General features: G+C 36.0%; 1 long non-coding RNA gene across 1 annotated transcript in view; it reads left to right on the top strand.

Annotated features, from left to right (window-relative positions):
* LOC120525306 overlaps positions 1-16125 on the top strand; it is a 55470-nt gene extending 39345 nt beyond the window's left edge. Inside the window, exon 2 of the long non-coding RNA XR_005632927.1 lies at positions 15737-16125. This is a non-coding gene — a long non-coding RNA (uncharacterized LOC120525306). The remainder of the gene's footprint in view (positions 1-15736) is intronic.
* Positions 16126-18412: the final 2287 nt, after the last annotated feature.

Genomic DNA, 18412 nt, shown 5'->3' with positions numbered 1-18412 from the left:
AAGGAGATTATGCTCACACTTTATAACACACTGGTCAGACTTCATCTGGAGTACTGTCTGCAGCTGTTGTCTCCAGGCTACAAAAAGATATAGCAGTGCTAGAAAAAGTCCAGAGTAGAGCAAGTATATTGATTCCAGAACTACAGGAGACAAGTTAGGAATTGAGCTGTTTATGAAATTTTTAAGCAAAATGAGATGAAGAGGTGACATGATTGAGGTGTTTAAAATTATGAAGGGAATTTTCCTGTTATCATCCAGATCGTTCTTATGTTCTAATATATATATACAGGGGGTCCTCTGGTTACGACACAGTTCCGTTCCTACAACAGTGATGTAACCCGAATTTGGTGTAAGTCGAAACACACTCTAGCCTAAGTCACTTACCTATCTTATCACATTTGCAAAATTATGATCTAGAAAATAAAAAAACAAACTCTAAGCCTGAGAAAAAAGAAAAGGACATAAATATACTGTACTGTGCACTGTACTGTAGTAACAGAAAGAATGAGTGTAAAAAAATGCTTACCTTTATTCCTTCTCATGTCTCAATTTTTTTATGTTTTTATGGGAGTGAGTGTTGTAAACTCGAAATGTTGTATGTCGAAACGTTGTATGTCGAAACATTGTAACCCGAGGACCCCCTGTATATATATATATTAGTCCTAGCTGAGTTGGAATTAATGTTTCTCATTTTTCCACAGCTACGATAATTAAAATACTCATAAAAGTGCAGATTGATTAGCAGCCATTCAGTTCTTGAAAGTCAGCACTGTCACTAACTGAAAACATTAAACACATAACCCTTTACTTGTTTTGTGTTTCATTACTTTTGTTCAAACCATTAAAACCTACACACTTTGTATTTGACACCCCATACAACACCATGGGACGACATACTGTGAAATGCCATCTATGACTCCTGTTTTGAATCTGTTATTTCAATAGGGATGAAAGAACACAAAATGCATACAATGATGGATGACACATATGAATAATCTTGAATGGAATCTCAATAGCAACATTTGAATATTTTACATTAAAACTTAAATGTAATTTGTCTTTTATGTGGCAAAAACAATCTGCTCAAAGGAAAAAGCCCTATCATGAAGGAAACAAGAAATATAGGTACTCCAATAGGAGGCATGAATAAAACAGTTCTGCTAAGAAGTGCACTCTGAGTTGGCATTGCTCAAGTTCAGCTGGGATGGTCTCTGGTGCAAGGTATGCTCTAAGTAGACTGCTGGCAGGCAAGAAAAGTCAATCCATCTGATACTGTTGAGTTTGTGTTTTTTATTTCTTCAAACAGGGCGGCACGGTGGTGCAGTGGTAGCGCTGCTGCCTTGCAGTTAGGAGACCTGGGTTCACTTCCCTGGTCCTCCCTGCGTGGAGTTTACATGTTCTCCCCATGTCTGCGTTGGTTTCCTCCGGGCACTCTGGTTTCCTCCCACAGTCCAAAGACATGGTGGATTGGCGATTCTAAATTGGCCCTAGTGTGTGTTTGTGTGTGTCCTGCGGTGGGTTGGCTTCCTGCCTTGTGCCCTGTGTTGGCTGGGATTGGCTCCAGCAGACCCCCGTGACCCTGTGTTTGGATTCAGCAGGTTGGAAAATGGATGGATTTCTTCAAACAAGACATTTTGTGTTCTTTTTCATGCACTTCTTGGTTTGCGATGTCAGAACATGAATTTAAAGGTGATTGGTTTAAGATGAATGATTTGCCTGGAACTGAACAGAAGCTGGTGAATATCAGACTCACTGCAGTGGCAATGGACCAAAAGATTTTGAGAATTTTCTGGACAGTATTGGTACAGAGTTTGGGTATCTTAGGCTTCAAAGAGGGCCAGACACAGTATGTACTCAGACTGTCACCAGATTAACTTGTGTTGGATGAGTGAATCTCAGACTGGACAGAACTTACTTTTTAGGGCCATCCCAGTCTCTGAACTGAGCATGCGGGTCTGGCTAAAATGGTGAAATAAGCCTAGAGTCACAAAGTCAAAGAAAATGGTTCTCAAGAAGGAAAACATGAAAGAAGACATAAAAGAAAGCAGAGAGGAAGAAAATATTTAACAGCTGTGACAATGACGCTATACCAGTGCTTAACCCAACACAGACAGATGCAGGAGGCACACTAATAAAACACAAAAGTTTTATTTTCTTTTTCTTTGCCTGCGGGCAACGTCTTCCCTGTTTCTCACAGGCACAACACAGTTCCAAAGCACCAACACCACAATACACAATACTTTCTTTCTTTTTTCTTTTCCTTTCTCTTTTTCTCCTTCACTCCTCCTCAGCAAGCTTTGTCTCCCTCTTCCCGACTCTGGCTTCCCGAGTAGTGGCTGCTGACTCCTTTTATAATGCACCCGGAATTGGTTCAGGTGCTTGATTCATTTCCAGCAGCACTTCCGGGTGTGGGGAAAGAACTGCCCATAAGGGCTCAGCAGCTCCTGCTGCAGCACCTCCTGGCGGTGCGTGCAGATCCCAACAGGGCTGCACCAAACTCCAACTCCCATAAAGCCCTGTGGGAATCCTAGGCACTGCTACAACCCAGGTGGGCTGTCATCTAGTGCTCAGAGGGAGGTAATGCTCTGGATAGGCTGGCTCCCCCGGTCCTCCCAGCATGGAGGCGTCCCAGCTGGGCAAAGGCCTCAGCCATCCGCCACACAGCTAATAAAATTTAAAACAGAAAGACCTGCCGTTCAAACTTAAGAAGATCCCACAGCTGTTTAAGTAGGCCCAGACACTACTAGGAATGTACTGGTTTCTATTGTGAGTCATGCTTGCTTTATGGTATTTTTTCATTTATATAATAAAAATGCATTCAGTTAAGTCAATGTCACATTATGTGATTTTCAGTGAAAAAAAATCACAGAACATGTTATTGACCGGGTGCTGACCTTCCACCACAGTCATGCTCACTCCTTTTTGTGACAGCCAATAGTGTGCTGTCTGACAGAGTCGGTACTGTATGAACGGTTAACAGCTATGGTGAGTTGAATCTCTGCCCTTTTTTTCTTTATTCCATTCTGTCATGGTATGTAAAATACAAACCATCAGACAGGCGACAGGCAGGCAGGTTCTCTTCTGTTTGCGAGGTCGAAAAAAACTCATTGCTATGTTAAATGCATTGCCAGCTCTCATGCACACAGAGCCTGCCCCTATGACTAAGTCAAAATCAAACCAGTTTATCAGAACGAGTTGCAGATTACTTGGAGTGAGTCGTTGGGTATGTCATATTAGATAATTGGTAGTCACGGGTGCACATTGCCGACTGCCTCCGACTTGTAAGTGACTGAAAATTGCTGGATGTCATGTAATGTGACTTAGCCTTAACTAAAATGTCAGATCTCTCTGAATTGGTGTTGATTTTTACAGAAAAAATAAAGTCATACCAACATGCAGAAAGAAATGTATCCTATCCAAAGGAAGTGTTATCTTAAAGACATTTATTCATTTTTTGATACACTGGGGGGAACAGATCAGTAGAGTACGATGAGAACAAACTGATAGAATGCCAAGCTCCAGACGGGCACATTAACTTAGAGTAGGCCAATCCAGACTTATCACTTACTCTACCACACATGTTTGAGAAGAGGGAGAAACACAGCCCAGTGTTGTCAGGGGAAACACTTATCAACTGACAGAAACTGAGTCTGAGCCCAATTATAAATGTGAAATCTTTTCTTTGTTTGTACATAGGTTCGTTTTTTAAGATTTGCTGTAAGATATCTAGTTTTTTCTAAATTTTTCTAAAAAACAACGCAATCAGTTAAAGCACTACCCTCCTTTATGCATCCACTGTGAGTATTAAAACAGACTCCTGTTCGATTCACACATACATTTATTTATTTAGCACATTTAAAACAACTGAAAGCCAACCAAAGTGCTTTACATAGAATAACAGCTAATAGTAAGAAATAAAAGCAAGCACATGTGTGTCCTACTTGCCCCTTCCATAGCTGCTCCTCACTAACCTGACAATGCCCAGACCTGCAATCCCATATTTCTGATCTCTTCATTCATTCATCAGGAACAACATTTACCTGATAAATGCAAGTACAGCAGCTCAATTCTATTAGCCTGAAGCCAGTCAAATCACAACTATGTCACTGAATGGAATGATTTTTTACTGCTTCATAGAGAGAATCTAATATAACTAGAGATTAATTTGATAAAATTCTTCATATTAGAAAGAAACAGAAAATGTAGGAAGGGAACAAATCGACTGCTGTAATAAGCAGGTATGATATCTTGTTGAGTAAAGAAAAAGCAATTTACTTTGCTTACCTAACAAAACAGACTGTCTCTTGTCATTGCTATTGACTAAATGAATGAACTGTAGTGTCCAGGGTTTGTTCCTGCCTTGCACCCTATGCTTGCTGGGACAGGCACCAGCAGATCCTGTTCAGGAGTAAGCAGGCTACATAGAATATAACAGACAAATGAAGTGTATAGATGAATGGCCATAAAATGTATAATATAGTGTGTCAGGAAATATAAGAAAAAAATGTATACATATACTTTCAAATTTGACAAAGAAAATAATCTACATTGATTCAGATAAAAGAGTTTTTGTAGATCACATCAAATCTTTCAGGATCAACAAACAGATAAATAAATCCCTGCCTTTAAAAAATTTATATTAAGGCATCCACACTATGAGGTGTGTATTTAGACTACAAAACACTGTGTACTGTGCTATAAAGAAAGAAGTACAGTAGAATGTAATGATATTGCACTTCTTTAAGAACTCAAGAAAGCAATTAATAAGACTCACAAAGCAAGAAAATCTCTATTCATGTTTATTTCATGCAGGGTTCTGTCCACGAAATTAATAAGCAGAGACAGGAAAATAATCACATAAAACATTGAACGGTACAACAGCTTAATGGCTGAAGATGGTTGTCTGTAGATGCCAGTTTTGCTATCCATGATGGAAAGATCACCGGACCCTAACAGGCTTACATTTTAAACATTTGAATGTTGTCACAGTACTTTAACTAGGAAGTCTCAAAACACCCAGTTTGCTGTCTTTGATGTCAAATCATCTAGAATCCTTTTCATTACTTGTACTTGAAAACAGAAAATTGATAAAAACACACACACACCTGTAAAAAGGTAGACATATATTTAAATATAAATATATAGGTACAGTCTTATATGATGATTCTGAAAATAGATGAAAACAGTGTCCTGATGCTGTTTCAGTTTGTGCAGTGTCACATGCACCTTTGTTTCTAGTGACTGAAAAGAGACAATTATTTCCATGTTAGGGAAAGTATCAGTCACAAAGCAGAGCGTGTCGATGAGAAAGAAACTGGGAGCAATGACATGATCGTCTGTGTCAGCAATGACCTCGCTGTTGTAAAGGAGCCTGGGAGATGCTTTTTTTTTTTCCTAAAGCTGCCATTCTGACAGATCACACTGTGCCAGAAACGACAGATGCATTGCTAAATGAGCACTCCTACTGCCTTTCGTGTTGGAGCTCTACTTTTATCATGATTTACAGTGTTTGCAGCTAAAAACAACTCTCCAAAGAACCATCCTTGAGGCACAGGAATCTTGCAGAAAAGATAAAACTCCATATTAATGCAAGGACATGGAATGTTAGAAACCCTTCTTCAAGGGAAAAACAGTTGTGGGTTACTTCCAGGTCAGAAGTCAGAAGGCCATGAGCTAAAACACTATATAGTATATGTCCTTAACACAGAACCTTTTTGCTTTTAACAATTCAGTTCAGTTCAGTTCAATGAACTGCATTATCGGTGCTGTCAACATCCTCAAAGCACACTGCAAAGATATATTTTAATAATAACCTCTCCCAGGAATTTCAGGACCCTGCTCTCAAAAAATAGACCAACAAAACAAAAAAAATCAGTATTTAAAGAATGTTTTGAGTGTATCACAATACTGGAATTTAAAGGCAATTTTAAGGTTTCTATACATGTTTTTATGTTTTATACATAGCGCATAAAATAATTTTTTCAACAGTTAAGAAACAAGAGAAAATTTTAAAATCCCATGCTTTCATATGGTGCAGAGAGAAAAAAGTTTATGACATAACAGAAGTCAAAAGTGACAAGTGCTCTACAATGCCAAACAATGTCAAACGCATCCATGAAAAAAGAAAAAGAAATTCTTGTTACTTGTGTTGCATAATCCATGTCTGCTTTTCAGTTGATTACTCAAAACATTTAAAATAGATGCTTGTTTATTTTTAAATATTGTTAAATAGTTACAGGAATTATCAATGCATACATAAACAGAAAACCTAAAGACTGATGGGATTGATATTTTGACCTGAAGACCCACCTCTCCTCAACATTTGTTGGTTTAGTTGTGTCTTCAGTTCAAAAAGTCCTTCAGCATAGCTGGGAGTTTATATTTAGAAGCTTAGAACTATGCCTTTTTGTTTATCAGATAAGAGAAAGCTGTTGTGGAAATGTTTTTTACATAAATATGCAAGGTAGGGTTGATCCATCCATTGTCTTGACCTGATAGCAGGCAAGCAAACAGTAAAAGAAGTGATGATGCAAGTTAGGGGTGCATGGATGTTTAGTTTTTTTTATTATTATTTTTAATTAAAAACAGTGCACCTCAGGCTTTGTGGGTGCACATGATTGTGGAATTGGGGCAGCCATGGGGTGTTTGCTGTGAAAGCGAGCGGATTATTTAATTAGCTCCACATACTGTAGGTACTCCATGGGTTGTAATTAAAACACAGTGCCCATGGGGTTCTACGTTAGAGCATGAGAGAGAAGCAGGAGAGAGAACAAGATGGAGAAAGAAAAGGAAGAAAGAAAGGAAAAGCATATGAAGGTTCAAAGAACAGACCAGAAAGAGCACTGAAGAGAGTTACGATTATGGCTGAGCTAGTGCTGCCATGGAGAGGAGGAAAGCAGTTGGGAATAATGCCCTGGGTGGAACAAGCAGACAGCATTCCCTGGGCAGGGTCACTTTTGCTGCGCGCACAGGGAGCAGGAGCAACCAACCTCTCTGGGAAGTCTCACAAGAACACTAAGATATGGAGGCAGGAGAAGGGAGCAGGGCTCATGGGGACCTGAGGGATAGCAGCAGGGACATAAATCAGACAATGTTGAATATGCTTGTTAGTTTTAGTTGGATGCACCGAGGTTCAGGAATGATTTTTAATGGATTGATCTGGACTGTGATTTTAACCTTCAATTTAAATCTATTTATAGGATTGTTTGTTGCTTGATTTTTACCTCCACATGCTCATTGTTTTTATTTTGGATTATTTATTGAAGGAAGCACTGCACTTCATTTATTGTTGGAGCACTGTGTTTGTGGAAAAAAGCACTGAGCACTTTGATGCATCCACCTCTTGTTTCTGTGTTGTGTCCTCCTTGCCCAGTCCATCCTCAGTCTGGACTATCAATGTTCAAGGACAAGTATGCCAGCTATGGACAAAGGAATATCTTCAATTATTGAAAACTAGGTATTAGGAACTAGGTGAGGAGTTTCCATGTTTAAAAATCAATTTCCTACATTCTCATTTGGATTTTTTTGTTCCCCAACAACCTAGGTGTAGTCTCGGGGGGGATTTAACTGGGACATCACTCAGATAGGGAGACATTATTATGGAAATTGAAGTGAGTCTATGCTAGCATTTGTCTGTTGGTCAATTCATCATGAAGCACCTTCAGAGGACTATAAGAGGAAAAACCTACCAAGTGACAACTTTTTCTAAGTTATAATTATATTTAAAACAATGATAGTTGTGTAATTTATCATTTAAAACATAAATCATTTTAAAAATATATTTTTCATTTCAAAAGTTAATCTCTCAAAATCAGAATGTGACAGAACACCTATGTTGACAGATTTGGTTGCAGCACCATCAAATCTATAAAGAACCCTTAAATTGTTTGACAGGAGTTTTTTTTTTTTTAATAAGTGATAAGTTCTTATGCACTACATTAATAATCTTTGATCTCAGAAATGTCTTGGTTTCCATCACACCTTTGCACATTCTGGCCTTGCGCCTGACAGGAACCTGAAACCTATGGTATCTTTACAATATCAAGGGTAGAGTAAGATTTAAATATAATACACACACCAAATCTTATTGATACTGTGCCAGTTTCAGAGTTTACGGAGAAATACCCACAAAACACCTGCAGAATATGGAGAGGACATATACACAAAATTAACAAGTATCAGTGTTGCTCTTAGTGATTCAGAAATTACTCATTATTGTTGTGCACTATATAGTAATTACAAAAATTTGTAAGAATAAAAGAAATGCAACATAAATATCAAACAATGTTGAAACACAGAGAAACATCACAAATAGTGTACAAATTCCAAATGTCCTAGGCCAGCCACATTCTGAAATGGAAACTTCTTTTGAGTTTAGGTTTTAGTTCATCTCTTGAACACTGTCAATGACTTAATGTGTAAGTTCACATCTATACTTACATTTTTTATTTAGCAGATGTGTTTTTATGTAATTCTTAAAAAATGTGGAAAAGCCTGTAGGCCACCTTGATTTTTTAAGCAATATTTTATTAACTATAAAGAAAATGGGGGAACAAGCAAGTTAGAAAAGTCAGAAACCTTTCAAAAGGGCAGAAAGGAAAAACCCTGGTGAGATAGGTCCATGGGGAGATGACAGTGGAAAAGAAGCAGAGAAAAGAAAAGAGAAGCCATGCTAATGGCACGCCGCCCTTCACATGCCGATTTTAGCAAAATGAAATGTTCTGAAGTAGTCCAACTCCTTTTTTAAGAGATAATGTAGAGAAAGAAGAAAAAAGGTTAATGCAAGCAGCTGGATGTTCTAAAAAAATTCATGCATTGAGTGTTGCTTTTTCCAGCTTGATACCAAGAGGATCTTAGCAGCTATTGAGCTTATTGAAATCAACTTCTTCTTTATAGATTTGAAAGATTATGGTAAAAATACAGAATTAAATAGAGATGCTGAGAACTGGAAATGGTATTGTCTAAAAAGAAAGCAAGCAAGGTGAAAATGGAGGACCATGAAGATGAAGCAGGATAGCAGGACCAGAATGCCTAAAACAAAAGAACTGGAAACCTTAAATAAATTACAAATTAGATCGGGGCTAGACCCATTAAGCACCATTTCACAGTGTTGTGCAAATTTTGTGAACAAGCTTATGTTGAATTGTGTGATGATTGGGGTATTTGGAGAAATCCCAGCTAGTAGAATCCCAGCTCAAGAAAAGTTAGGAGAAATATCTGAATTTCACTCCAGTTTTTTTTTTTTTTTTGTCTGCATCACAAAGACAAGTGTGCAATGCAGATTCAGATTTCAAGTGAAAACTGATTGGTGAAACAGAATTTTAAGACGTTGAGATGAAATGGTGGAAGATAAAGAGGTGGTACATGTTTTGAGAACCAATCTTAGCTGAAAGTAAAGCAAAAAGTATAGAAAGGCACTGAAAATTTTGAGGGCCAGTATTATTTTATAATGAAGTTGGTTCTATAGCTCATTGTATACTGCTGTGTCTGCCTTTCTGTGAGAATTACTTTGATTTTAAAAAGTGAGAGTGTAAATATTTTAATGTTGTAGATCATGGTATCATTTCACTAAGCAAAATCAAAAATTTGCTCTTGTTCAAGCCCTTTACATAGAAATTTTACACATATGTGATACTGTGTTCATATCTCCTTCAAAGTATAGGCATTTATGAATGGGAGATACAAAGTAAGTTGTAAAACGCTGGCTAGTGTAGTGGATAAAACATTTGTTTCAAACTCAATGTTTTACTGATGAAAGAATAGATAATTAGCGTGGGTTAGCTCAAAGGTCCAGGGTGGTATTCTTGCCCCATATTCTTTTTGTATGTATAAAGGATTTTTCTTGCAGCAAAGGTTCAGATCTGAAAGTTATCTGTTTTTATTTCCATTTAATTATCACTAAAATCAATTATTTATCTTTTTTCCAGTTAAATTTTTAAGGGAGCAAGAACTTTTTCCAGCAACATCAAGTGCAAAGCAGGTGCCTATTCAGAAAAGTGTAACTTTACTCATATAATACCAATTTATAGTCTCCAATAAACTTGCATTATTTTAGGGTATGGGGGGAAACCTGACTATCCCAAGAAAACCCACTTAGATATGGGGAGAATGTGGGCAGTCCTCACTAACAATGACCACTGAGATGAGATTAGGACTCCTGAAACTGTGTGATGATAATGTTAACCACCAGGCCATCCTGTTATCTCATTTTAAATTAAACAGTCTATATTTTTATAGTCCCTTACATAGGCTCAAGATGATGAGAACAGCAGCATGTGTGGGCTCTAAATATGTACTACCAGGCCTCAGCCAAATGCATCTGAATTATTTGGAATGGCAAGAACACTTGCATAATTCTGACACTAGTTTTAATTGAGCTAAAGGTCTTATCTTTGATAAAATGCAAATTATGTCTATGATGAGACATCAAAAATGTATTCATTAGAACTGCATTTTTCATAGATTTCCTTTCCCCCCTACTGCAAATTGTTCAAAAAATAGGTGCATGTTATAGATATAGTAGCCTATATTTTAAAATTGCACAGAACAATTTAACCTTACCTGAGAGTGGACTGATTCCTGCGAAATCAACCAAAAAGTTTAGATCTGCTTATAATAACAGCAGAAAACATAAGACCACTATTAGAGAGAGCTTCCTCTATAGTTTGCACAAGGAGAATACCATGTATGTGCTGGCATTACTTTCCAGATTGTTGGGAGCCAGCCTGGCAATGACTTTTGAAATATTAAAAATGTACTTTTTGGCTTCTTTTAGTTTAGTTCCAGAACATGTGGTCGGAAACTAAATAACACAGCAATTTGTATCTGTCTAAAATAGTGTTAATAGGGGGAATAAGCACTCCTCTTTACCTTTCTTCAATCTTTATGCTAATGTCTGTGAAAAGCAAGAAATCACTTAGAATCTTTGTTTTCACATACTATCACACAATTATTTAATGCACATTTTACCACTTTACAAATCTGAAAAATGAATAGCAATATACTGTATTTACTACTTGCCAGTATCCAATAAAATGCACATTCTGGTAATCAACACAATTATTTAACACACGTTAAAAAGTCCATAAATATTTAATTATCAGATATGAAAAAACAAAACATAAAAATAAACTGAGTAGGAGAAAACTACAAGGTACCCCAAAGCCTAACGGTTGCTTTCAGCTCGAGGCATTTGATCTAGAGTACTTTTTTTTCTCTCATTGCTTAGGAAACATCTGTTTAGGTGGGTATACAATGAGGTGTCTTTATGTGTCCTTTTGTCATTCTTGGGAGGGATTCCCAGAATTAATCAAACTAATGTCCTTTGGATTAGTAAGCAAATTTCTTGAGCCCATCCTTCTGTTGCCCCATAATAATTCCCTGTAACCTTTATTGCAGAAAAGTGTGGAATATTTATTATTATGCTGAAATATTTAATTTTTATTTCCATCTAATTTTCACCTAAATCTAACATTGTATACATGTGATTTTTATTTTTATTTTTTTAACAGTATTGTACTTGTTTTCCTTTGTAAAGTGTTTTGCAAAAGATAACTTATTAAATAAAGAATGATTGACAGAATGGGTGAAAGTTTAGATTTCTTGGTCTATTTCCCATTAGACTCTTGCATTCAAATCTTTTACCCAGATACTGTTTTGCACCTAATATTCAATGTGCTGCATTTACTTGTATTCCATTTTATTTGCCATATGTCAGCTTGCGTTAGAATCAAATTTATTTTGTCCAGATTGCCTTGGTTCAAAATGCAAAGTCAACAACCTTTCTTCTCAACACTGGTGTAATCGAAAATCTTGATTCATTTCCTAGTTATTACTGCATATTGATATTTAGTCAACTCAGGCCCTTCAGGCACCCTCTGGAGACATATAAAGAAGGTGATTTTCTGCCATTTTCCACACATACTCACAATAATATGTGTCATGACCAAACAGAGCCCATCCAAACATGCCTTTCCCAAATGTTAACCCCACTATGTGCTATGGCTAGCTTTTCAAATATGTGTATATTCTTACTGTATGAAAGGAAGGGTGTTTGCTGAATAATGTATCAAGTAATATTTAGGGATACTATGTCACACATTTTGTAAAATCATGCAGATTTTGTTTCATATGGCAACTTTCAATAGTATAATCATTTATTTTTATTTTACAACTGCGACTTTCAGTTCAAACAGTGACTACATGTTACGACTTTGTAATTCAGAAATTAGAAGCATTCAAGACAAAAACTGGCCATTCAGATCAACAAAGCTTACCAGTCAAATCCACTTAATTCTTCCAAAATAACATCAAGTTTAGTTTTGAATGTCCCTAAAGTCATACTGTCTACCACATTACTCTGTAACCTATTGCTTTCATCTATGGTTCTCTTTGTAAAGATAAACTTCCTAAAGTTTGTGTGAAATTTACCCTTAAGAAATTTCCAATGGTGTCCCTGTGTCCTTAATGAACTCATTTTAAAATAACAGTCTCAGTCCACTGTACTAATACCCTTCATAATTTAACCACTTCAATTATGTCTCCTCTTAACACTTTTTGCTTAAACTCAAAAGACTCAGCTCTTTTAATCTTTCCTCATAACTCAACCCCTGTAGCCATGGAATGAGCCTAGTTGCTCTTCTCTGGACCTTTTCTAGCATTGCTATGTCCTTTAAGTTTACTGAGAAGACACAAGGTATAAACGAGACTTTGGATCACTTTGTAACGGAGTTAAAATTGCTGTAGCAAGAAACTGAACAAAACGTTAATGTTTTACTTTTAATAACTTATAGACTACATTTTATTTTTTTCCCTTGCACTCAGTGAGCGAGGCCAATGCATATTCATAAGTGCAGCTACTGCAGAAACAAAGCACGGCGTGAACCGTAAGTTTACATTATGTTTATGGACACACTCCCGCTGCCATTTGTCATGCCTACGATGAATGACGGTATTCGCGACATACAAATTTACTGAGAAGACACAAGGTATAAACGAGACTTTGGGTCACTTTGTAACTGAGTTAAAATTGCTGTAGCAAGAAACTTTTAAGTGCCGGGTCTTAGCTAACATTAAATAAACACATCCTCCAAATACAAACCTGATTGCAAGAAATAATGATAATCAAATCCTTGATGACAGCAACACTCACAAAACAATTACTGTATATTGACAATCATGTTACGTTATTTTTAAAATGTTTCCTTTTCTTAGCACAAGCACAGCTGAGAAGCTTCGATGCATGTACCCCATAACGCGTTAAAAAATAACGCATTTAATCACACTTTCAATTCCAAGCAAAGGGGAACTTTTGTCAATGCATGATTTCCTGGTACATTGACAGTACCGCCGCTCCCTATACGCAGTCTGCGTAGGGCACCAACTTCTAGGGGGCACCATCCCAGCTGCTCAAAAAAATCATTTTTATATTTTATAATAATAAATTAATATTAATAAAATATATATACAAATAAACAAAAATCTAAACGTATATATTGCATTTTACGGTGAATGCAGAGTAGGCTAAGCACATGTGATGACGCGTGCGCCCTCACCTCTGTTACGGCTACCTATTTGGCCAATAATGATAATAATTGAACAATATGCCTGCTCCTGGAAAGAGACATCAACAGTCCGGCGCCGAGAAACGAAAGAAAAAAAATAGCCAAAGATGAAGCACGTGCATGTACCCAAATCTCTGGATTGCTCTGTGCATAGCAGTGACGCTCCCTGTAACTGTTGCCTCTGCTGAGCGAAGTTTTTCTAAAATGAAGCTCATCAAAACGTACTTGCGCTCATCTATGGCACAAGAGCGCATGAGTGGTCTGGCAATTGTCAGAATCAACTCTGAATTAGCAAAGGCTTTATCATATGAAGAGCTCATTTACGACCTCAAGAAAAAGCAGAAGTGTGCTTTTGTAAATTTTGAACTTTGTAAAGCTCCAACAGATGACAGTGTTGATTTTATTACATTTTATTATTGTTTATTTTAGTTATTATAAATGTTTTATTTAAAGTGTAATTTTAGTTTGTATTTTTTGCTGTAGAGCTACAATTGTAATTTATAAATGATACAATTTATTTATGTATTTACTTTTATTTGAATAGTTTTATTTTGGCCCCTATAGTAGGTGTTTTTTTTTATTATTTTATTTTTACTTCCGTAATATTTGGGGGAGGGGGCACAAAAGTAAATTTCTGCTTAGGGCACCCATTTGGCCAGCAGCGGCCCTGTACATCAATTACATTGATGCACACTGAAAAGCAAGCAAAATTAGATGCATTACAGAAAGCGGACTTTGTGGCTCTTACTGGGGATCATTGGACTTCCGTGACCGTTAGTAATTCTAAATACATCTAATTACAAAATGTTAAATGATCACACTGTTTTAGCCTAATGTACAAAATAATTTTGGCTAAGGTTACTCAGAGTTTAAAGATGAAGCTGGTCAAATTACCTTTTATGTTTCTGACTTATTTTTTTAAGAAGAAAACTGTACTTTATGTTGAAATTTTTGTTATTATTATTTAAAGACAATACCATTCTGAAAATGTACTTAAAATGCTTAAAATACCACTTTATTTTTAAGTCTGCCCAATTTTAGCCAGTGATGATATTTTTGTTTCTGTTTTGAATTGAAATGCAGTTTAAATGCATTTTTTTTTCAGAAATTAAAAGAGCTTGAGTTTACAATAGTCATATCCATGTCCATTATTTGATTCTGTCGCCCACTAAAACCCTTTTAAATTAAAAAAAAAACATTTGCGATTTGGGGCAAATTTTCATGTGTGATTACATACAATTAATCAAGATTAATTATTACACAGCCTCTAACTAATTAGATTAATTTTTTTAATCGAGTCCCACCCCAATATATATATGTAGATATACAGTATATGTAGATTTGTATATATATGTGTATATACAGTATATATGTAGATATGTATATGTATATATGTGTGTGTGTATATATATATATATATATATATATATATATATATATATATATATGCCAGCAACACTCATGACAATGACAACACAATTACATTGTCAATCATGTTATGTTATTATTAAAATGTTTCCTTTTCTTTTTCTTTACTTCTTTAACACACTACTTCTCCGCTGCAAAGCGTGGGTATTTTGCTATATATATATATATGTCTATATTTGTATATGTGTATATATATATGTATATATATATATATATATATATGATGTGTATATATATGTTTATATGTGTGTGTGTGTAGTTCTGTTTATTGTTTTTGTATTTATTGTACAAGTAAATCAAACAAAGAAATTAACTTAAATGGTGTAAAAAGGTTGAAACAAATAGAAGCCTCATTCGGTAATACTGAACAGTTATGCATTTTATTGTAGACAATTGTAATTAACAGAATAGATTAGTAACTAAAGTCTGCCAAAAGACTAAATTAAACATAAACAAGTCTGTCCTGGGTTAAACTACTCCCCTGCAACATTTGGTGCTAAAATAATGTCTTGCCTTCCTGTGACTAGAACGTGTGGATGCAAGTGTGGGAAGTGTGGAAATGACCTGTATTATGGGTGATATTCATAGTTTCACTAAGACAAACAAAATTTGATTAAAGTCATGGCCTGTCAATATCTGAACTCTGTAGCATTTAAAGTTATAACAGCAACAACATTTAATAACGTGAAGCATAAAAATTCAGTTTTACTGAAAACAATAACACCATATTTTCCATTTCTGTACAGGAACACAGATCGTCTCCCTTTGCCCTTTGTCTTGAAAAGAGGTTGTACTGGCAGCATGTCAACCAACCAACCATGGAAGAGCCTTCCGTCCAACACTCTCACTGGACCTGTTTAGAACAACCAGCCTAACATCATGTTATTGTGCTTTGGGAAAAAAAGAGGTCACTCAGCGGAACATAAGAGGAATGTATAAACCACAGTAGTCTAAAGCACACATCACATTGTATGACTTTTCCAGTGATTATAATTCGTAGCCTTCTTTTACATAATCTTAGTGAAGTTGGGAGCAGTGTGCTCCTGTGAAGTTAGTCACCTAATGTGACATATCCAGTGACTCACTTCTGCTAGTCTGTAATTCACTCTAATAAAATTAAAAAGGTTTGATTTTATCTTTCAAGGAGTTTTTTTTACTTGTTAGAGAATCAAGACTGGGGTTTGTCAAAAAACAGGGCCTGTTAAACCCATTGAGGCATTCCTGATTTTTGGCCATACAAGAAATAAATTGAAATAAATTGTTGTTATTGTTGTTGAATGCTCATCCTAAAGTACAATGAATATAATGTAATGATGAGGAACAAGGAACATGTGTGTTTTAAATCTTGCAAACAGAAGAAATGCTCTTCTTTCTAATGTCTTGTGTTTTACGTACTAAAACAGAATGGAAAAATGAAAAAAGGAGTGAGATTGCAACTGAACTCGCCACTCTTGTTAACCCTTTGTATAGTGCCAACTCAATCAGGCAACACACTATTGACTGCCACAAAAAGGGGTGAGCACAACAGTGCTGGAATGTCGGCATTTAGCAAGTAATTTTTACATGGCCAGCAATTTTCAGTTGTATAAACTGGGTAATGTGACATTGGCTTATGCAGTGTCAGGTCTTAATTTTAACTTTAATTATTGTTTTAATTATTTTGTGTCTCCCAGTTTTTTTAAATATTGTTGATCAAGCATTTCTGCCTTTTTTTCACACAATAACAATTACACACATTACAATTTTTCACAATAGGTGCAATGATTTACTAAAGAGTACACAAAGATTTTTAGGAGGGGCTGGACTGGCTCTTGGTTTAAATTTCCATAGTCTAGCCATTATGCCAGACAACCTCATTTCTGTTGTGAAAAGAAGAAAGACCCCCCATAAGGATGAGAGATATCAGTCTAAACAAGAAAAAGTCCTAGTAAGTTATCTTGAGTCATCAGTGTCATAAAAGAGCATGTTACCCTTAAGGGTCTGTTAAGTGTTTTATGAGGGATTATTTGAAGAGGGAAGGAAACATGGATTGTTCTGGTTCTACATTGACATTTTAATTCCTGTAATTTAAGCAGTAGATGGCCTACAGAATGGAATTACAGAGGACTGGAATTGTGATTGAGAAAGATTAAACATCCTTGCATTTTATGCCTTTTTCCAGTCATGCACCTTTTTCTGTTCATTTCCTCTTTTAAAGGTGACCCCCATGCTCTCCTCACACCATTTTGCTTATTTATTGTACATGCGTTATGGATGTTGACAAGTCACACGCTGGGACACAAGAGGCTGTTCAATTTTTCAATTACATCTAATAGACTGAATGTTGCACTTTGACTTCTAATAGACATTGGTGTGCTTTAGGCTATATTCTCTTAGTTAATACCTAAACTCATTGTTCCTCTCTTTGTTTGTTACTTGTTGATCTAGTGGTAGTAGAAGTAATGGTGGTAGTATTGTCGCATGTACTGATATAGTGAAATTCTTACTTGGATGTACTGGTTCGAGCAGCATGCAACACGTTGCCAATAAAACCAAAAATGTGTTAAAATATATGGCTTGATTTCATTTAATAGAAACCTCAAAACAATAAATGGTTGATTGTAAATAATTCTGTTCATATTTTTAATGAATGAAATGAAATAAAATTGTGTGTAACATTACTTCCTAATAGAGCTTAAATCCACCTTTTTGCCAGACTTTCTATGGAGCCTTCCTGTGCTCTTCTTTTACCTCTGCCACTGCTAAAAGCAGTCTGTCAGTTTAAATAATGAACCTAAATAGCTTCTCTGTGGATGTGACTTTGTTTAAGTGCGCACTGGGATGAATTTCTATATCTTTCAGGACTGGGTTCCTGTCTTGCACGCATTGATACTGGGATAAGCTCCATTTCCATTTCCATCTAAACAAGACAGATGGAATGGATAGATTTAAATAAAAGTTTAATTAAATCAAATGATTTGTAACTACACTTGTATTGTGCATCATAACAGCTTGCAATTCCCACAAACTGAGGTGGCAAGACTCTTTATACCATTTTTTTCTTTTCTTCTCAGTTTGCTCTTAATTAGCATGTTAATTGTTGGGATTGCAAGTATGCGCCCAGTGCCAGACAGAATAAACATTGCGTTGTGTTGTCAGTTATTGAAAGTTCAGCTGAGAACTGTTTTACTTTACTTTTTTCTCAAAGGCTCTTAAAAATGAAATAAAAGTAAGGCAGCATCTCAGAAGATCCAGCATGCGGATGACCCACAAAGCAGTCTAGCAATACAGAAAAAAGGAAGCAGCCTCATTCCCGACAGTTAATGCTTGAAAGACATTAAAGACATTCAGTATTTCAGAAATTCAAAAGGTATTTATGTAGGGCCTTTCATCAGAAGCATGGATCCAAAGATTTTTTCACAAAACAATTTGTACAAAGAAGT

The sequence above is a fragment of the Polypterus senegalus genome, chromosome 3, assembly GCF_016835505.1.
Source record: "Polypterus senegalus isolate Bchr_013 chromosome 3, ASM1683550v1, whole genome shotgun sequence".
NCBI classification, from domain to species: Eukaryota; Metazoa; Chordata; class Cladistia; order Polypteriformes; family Polypteridae; genus Polypterus; species Polypterus senegalus.
The sequence above is the reverse complement of the archived record's forward strand: the minus strand, read 5'-3'. Positions and strand labels throughout refer to the sequence as shown.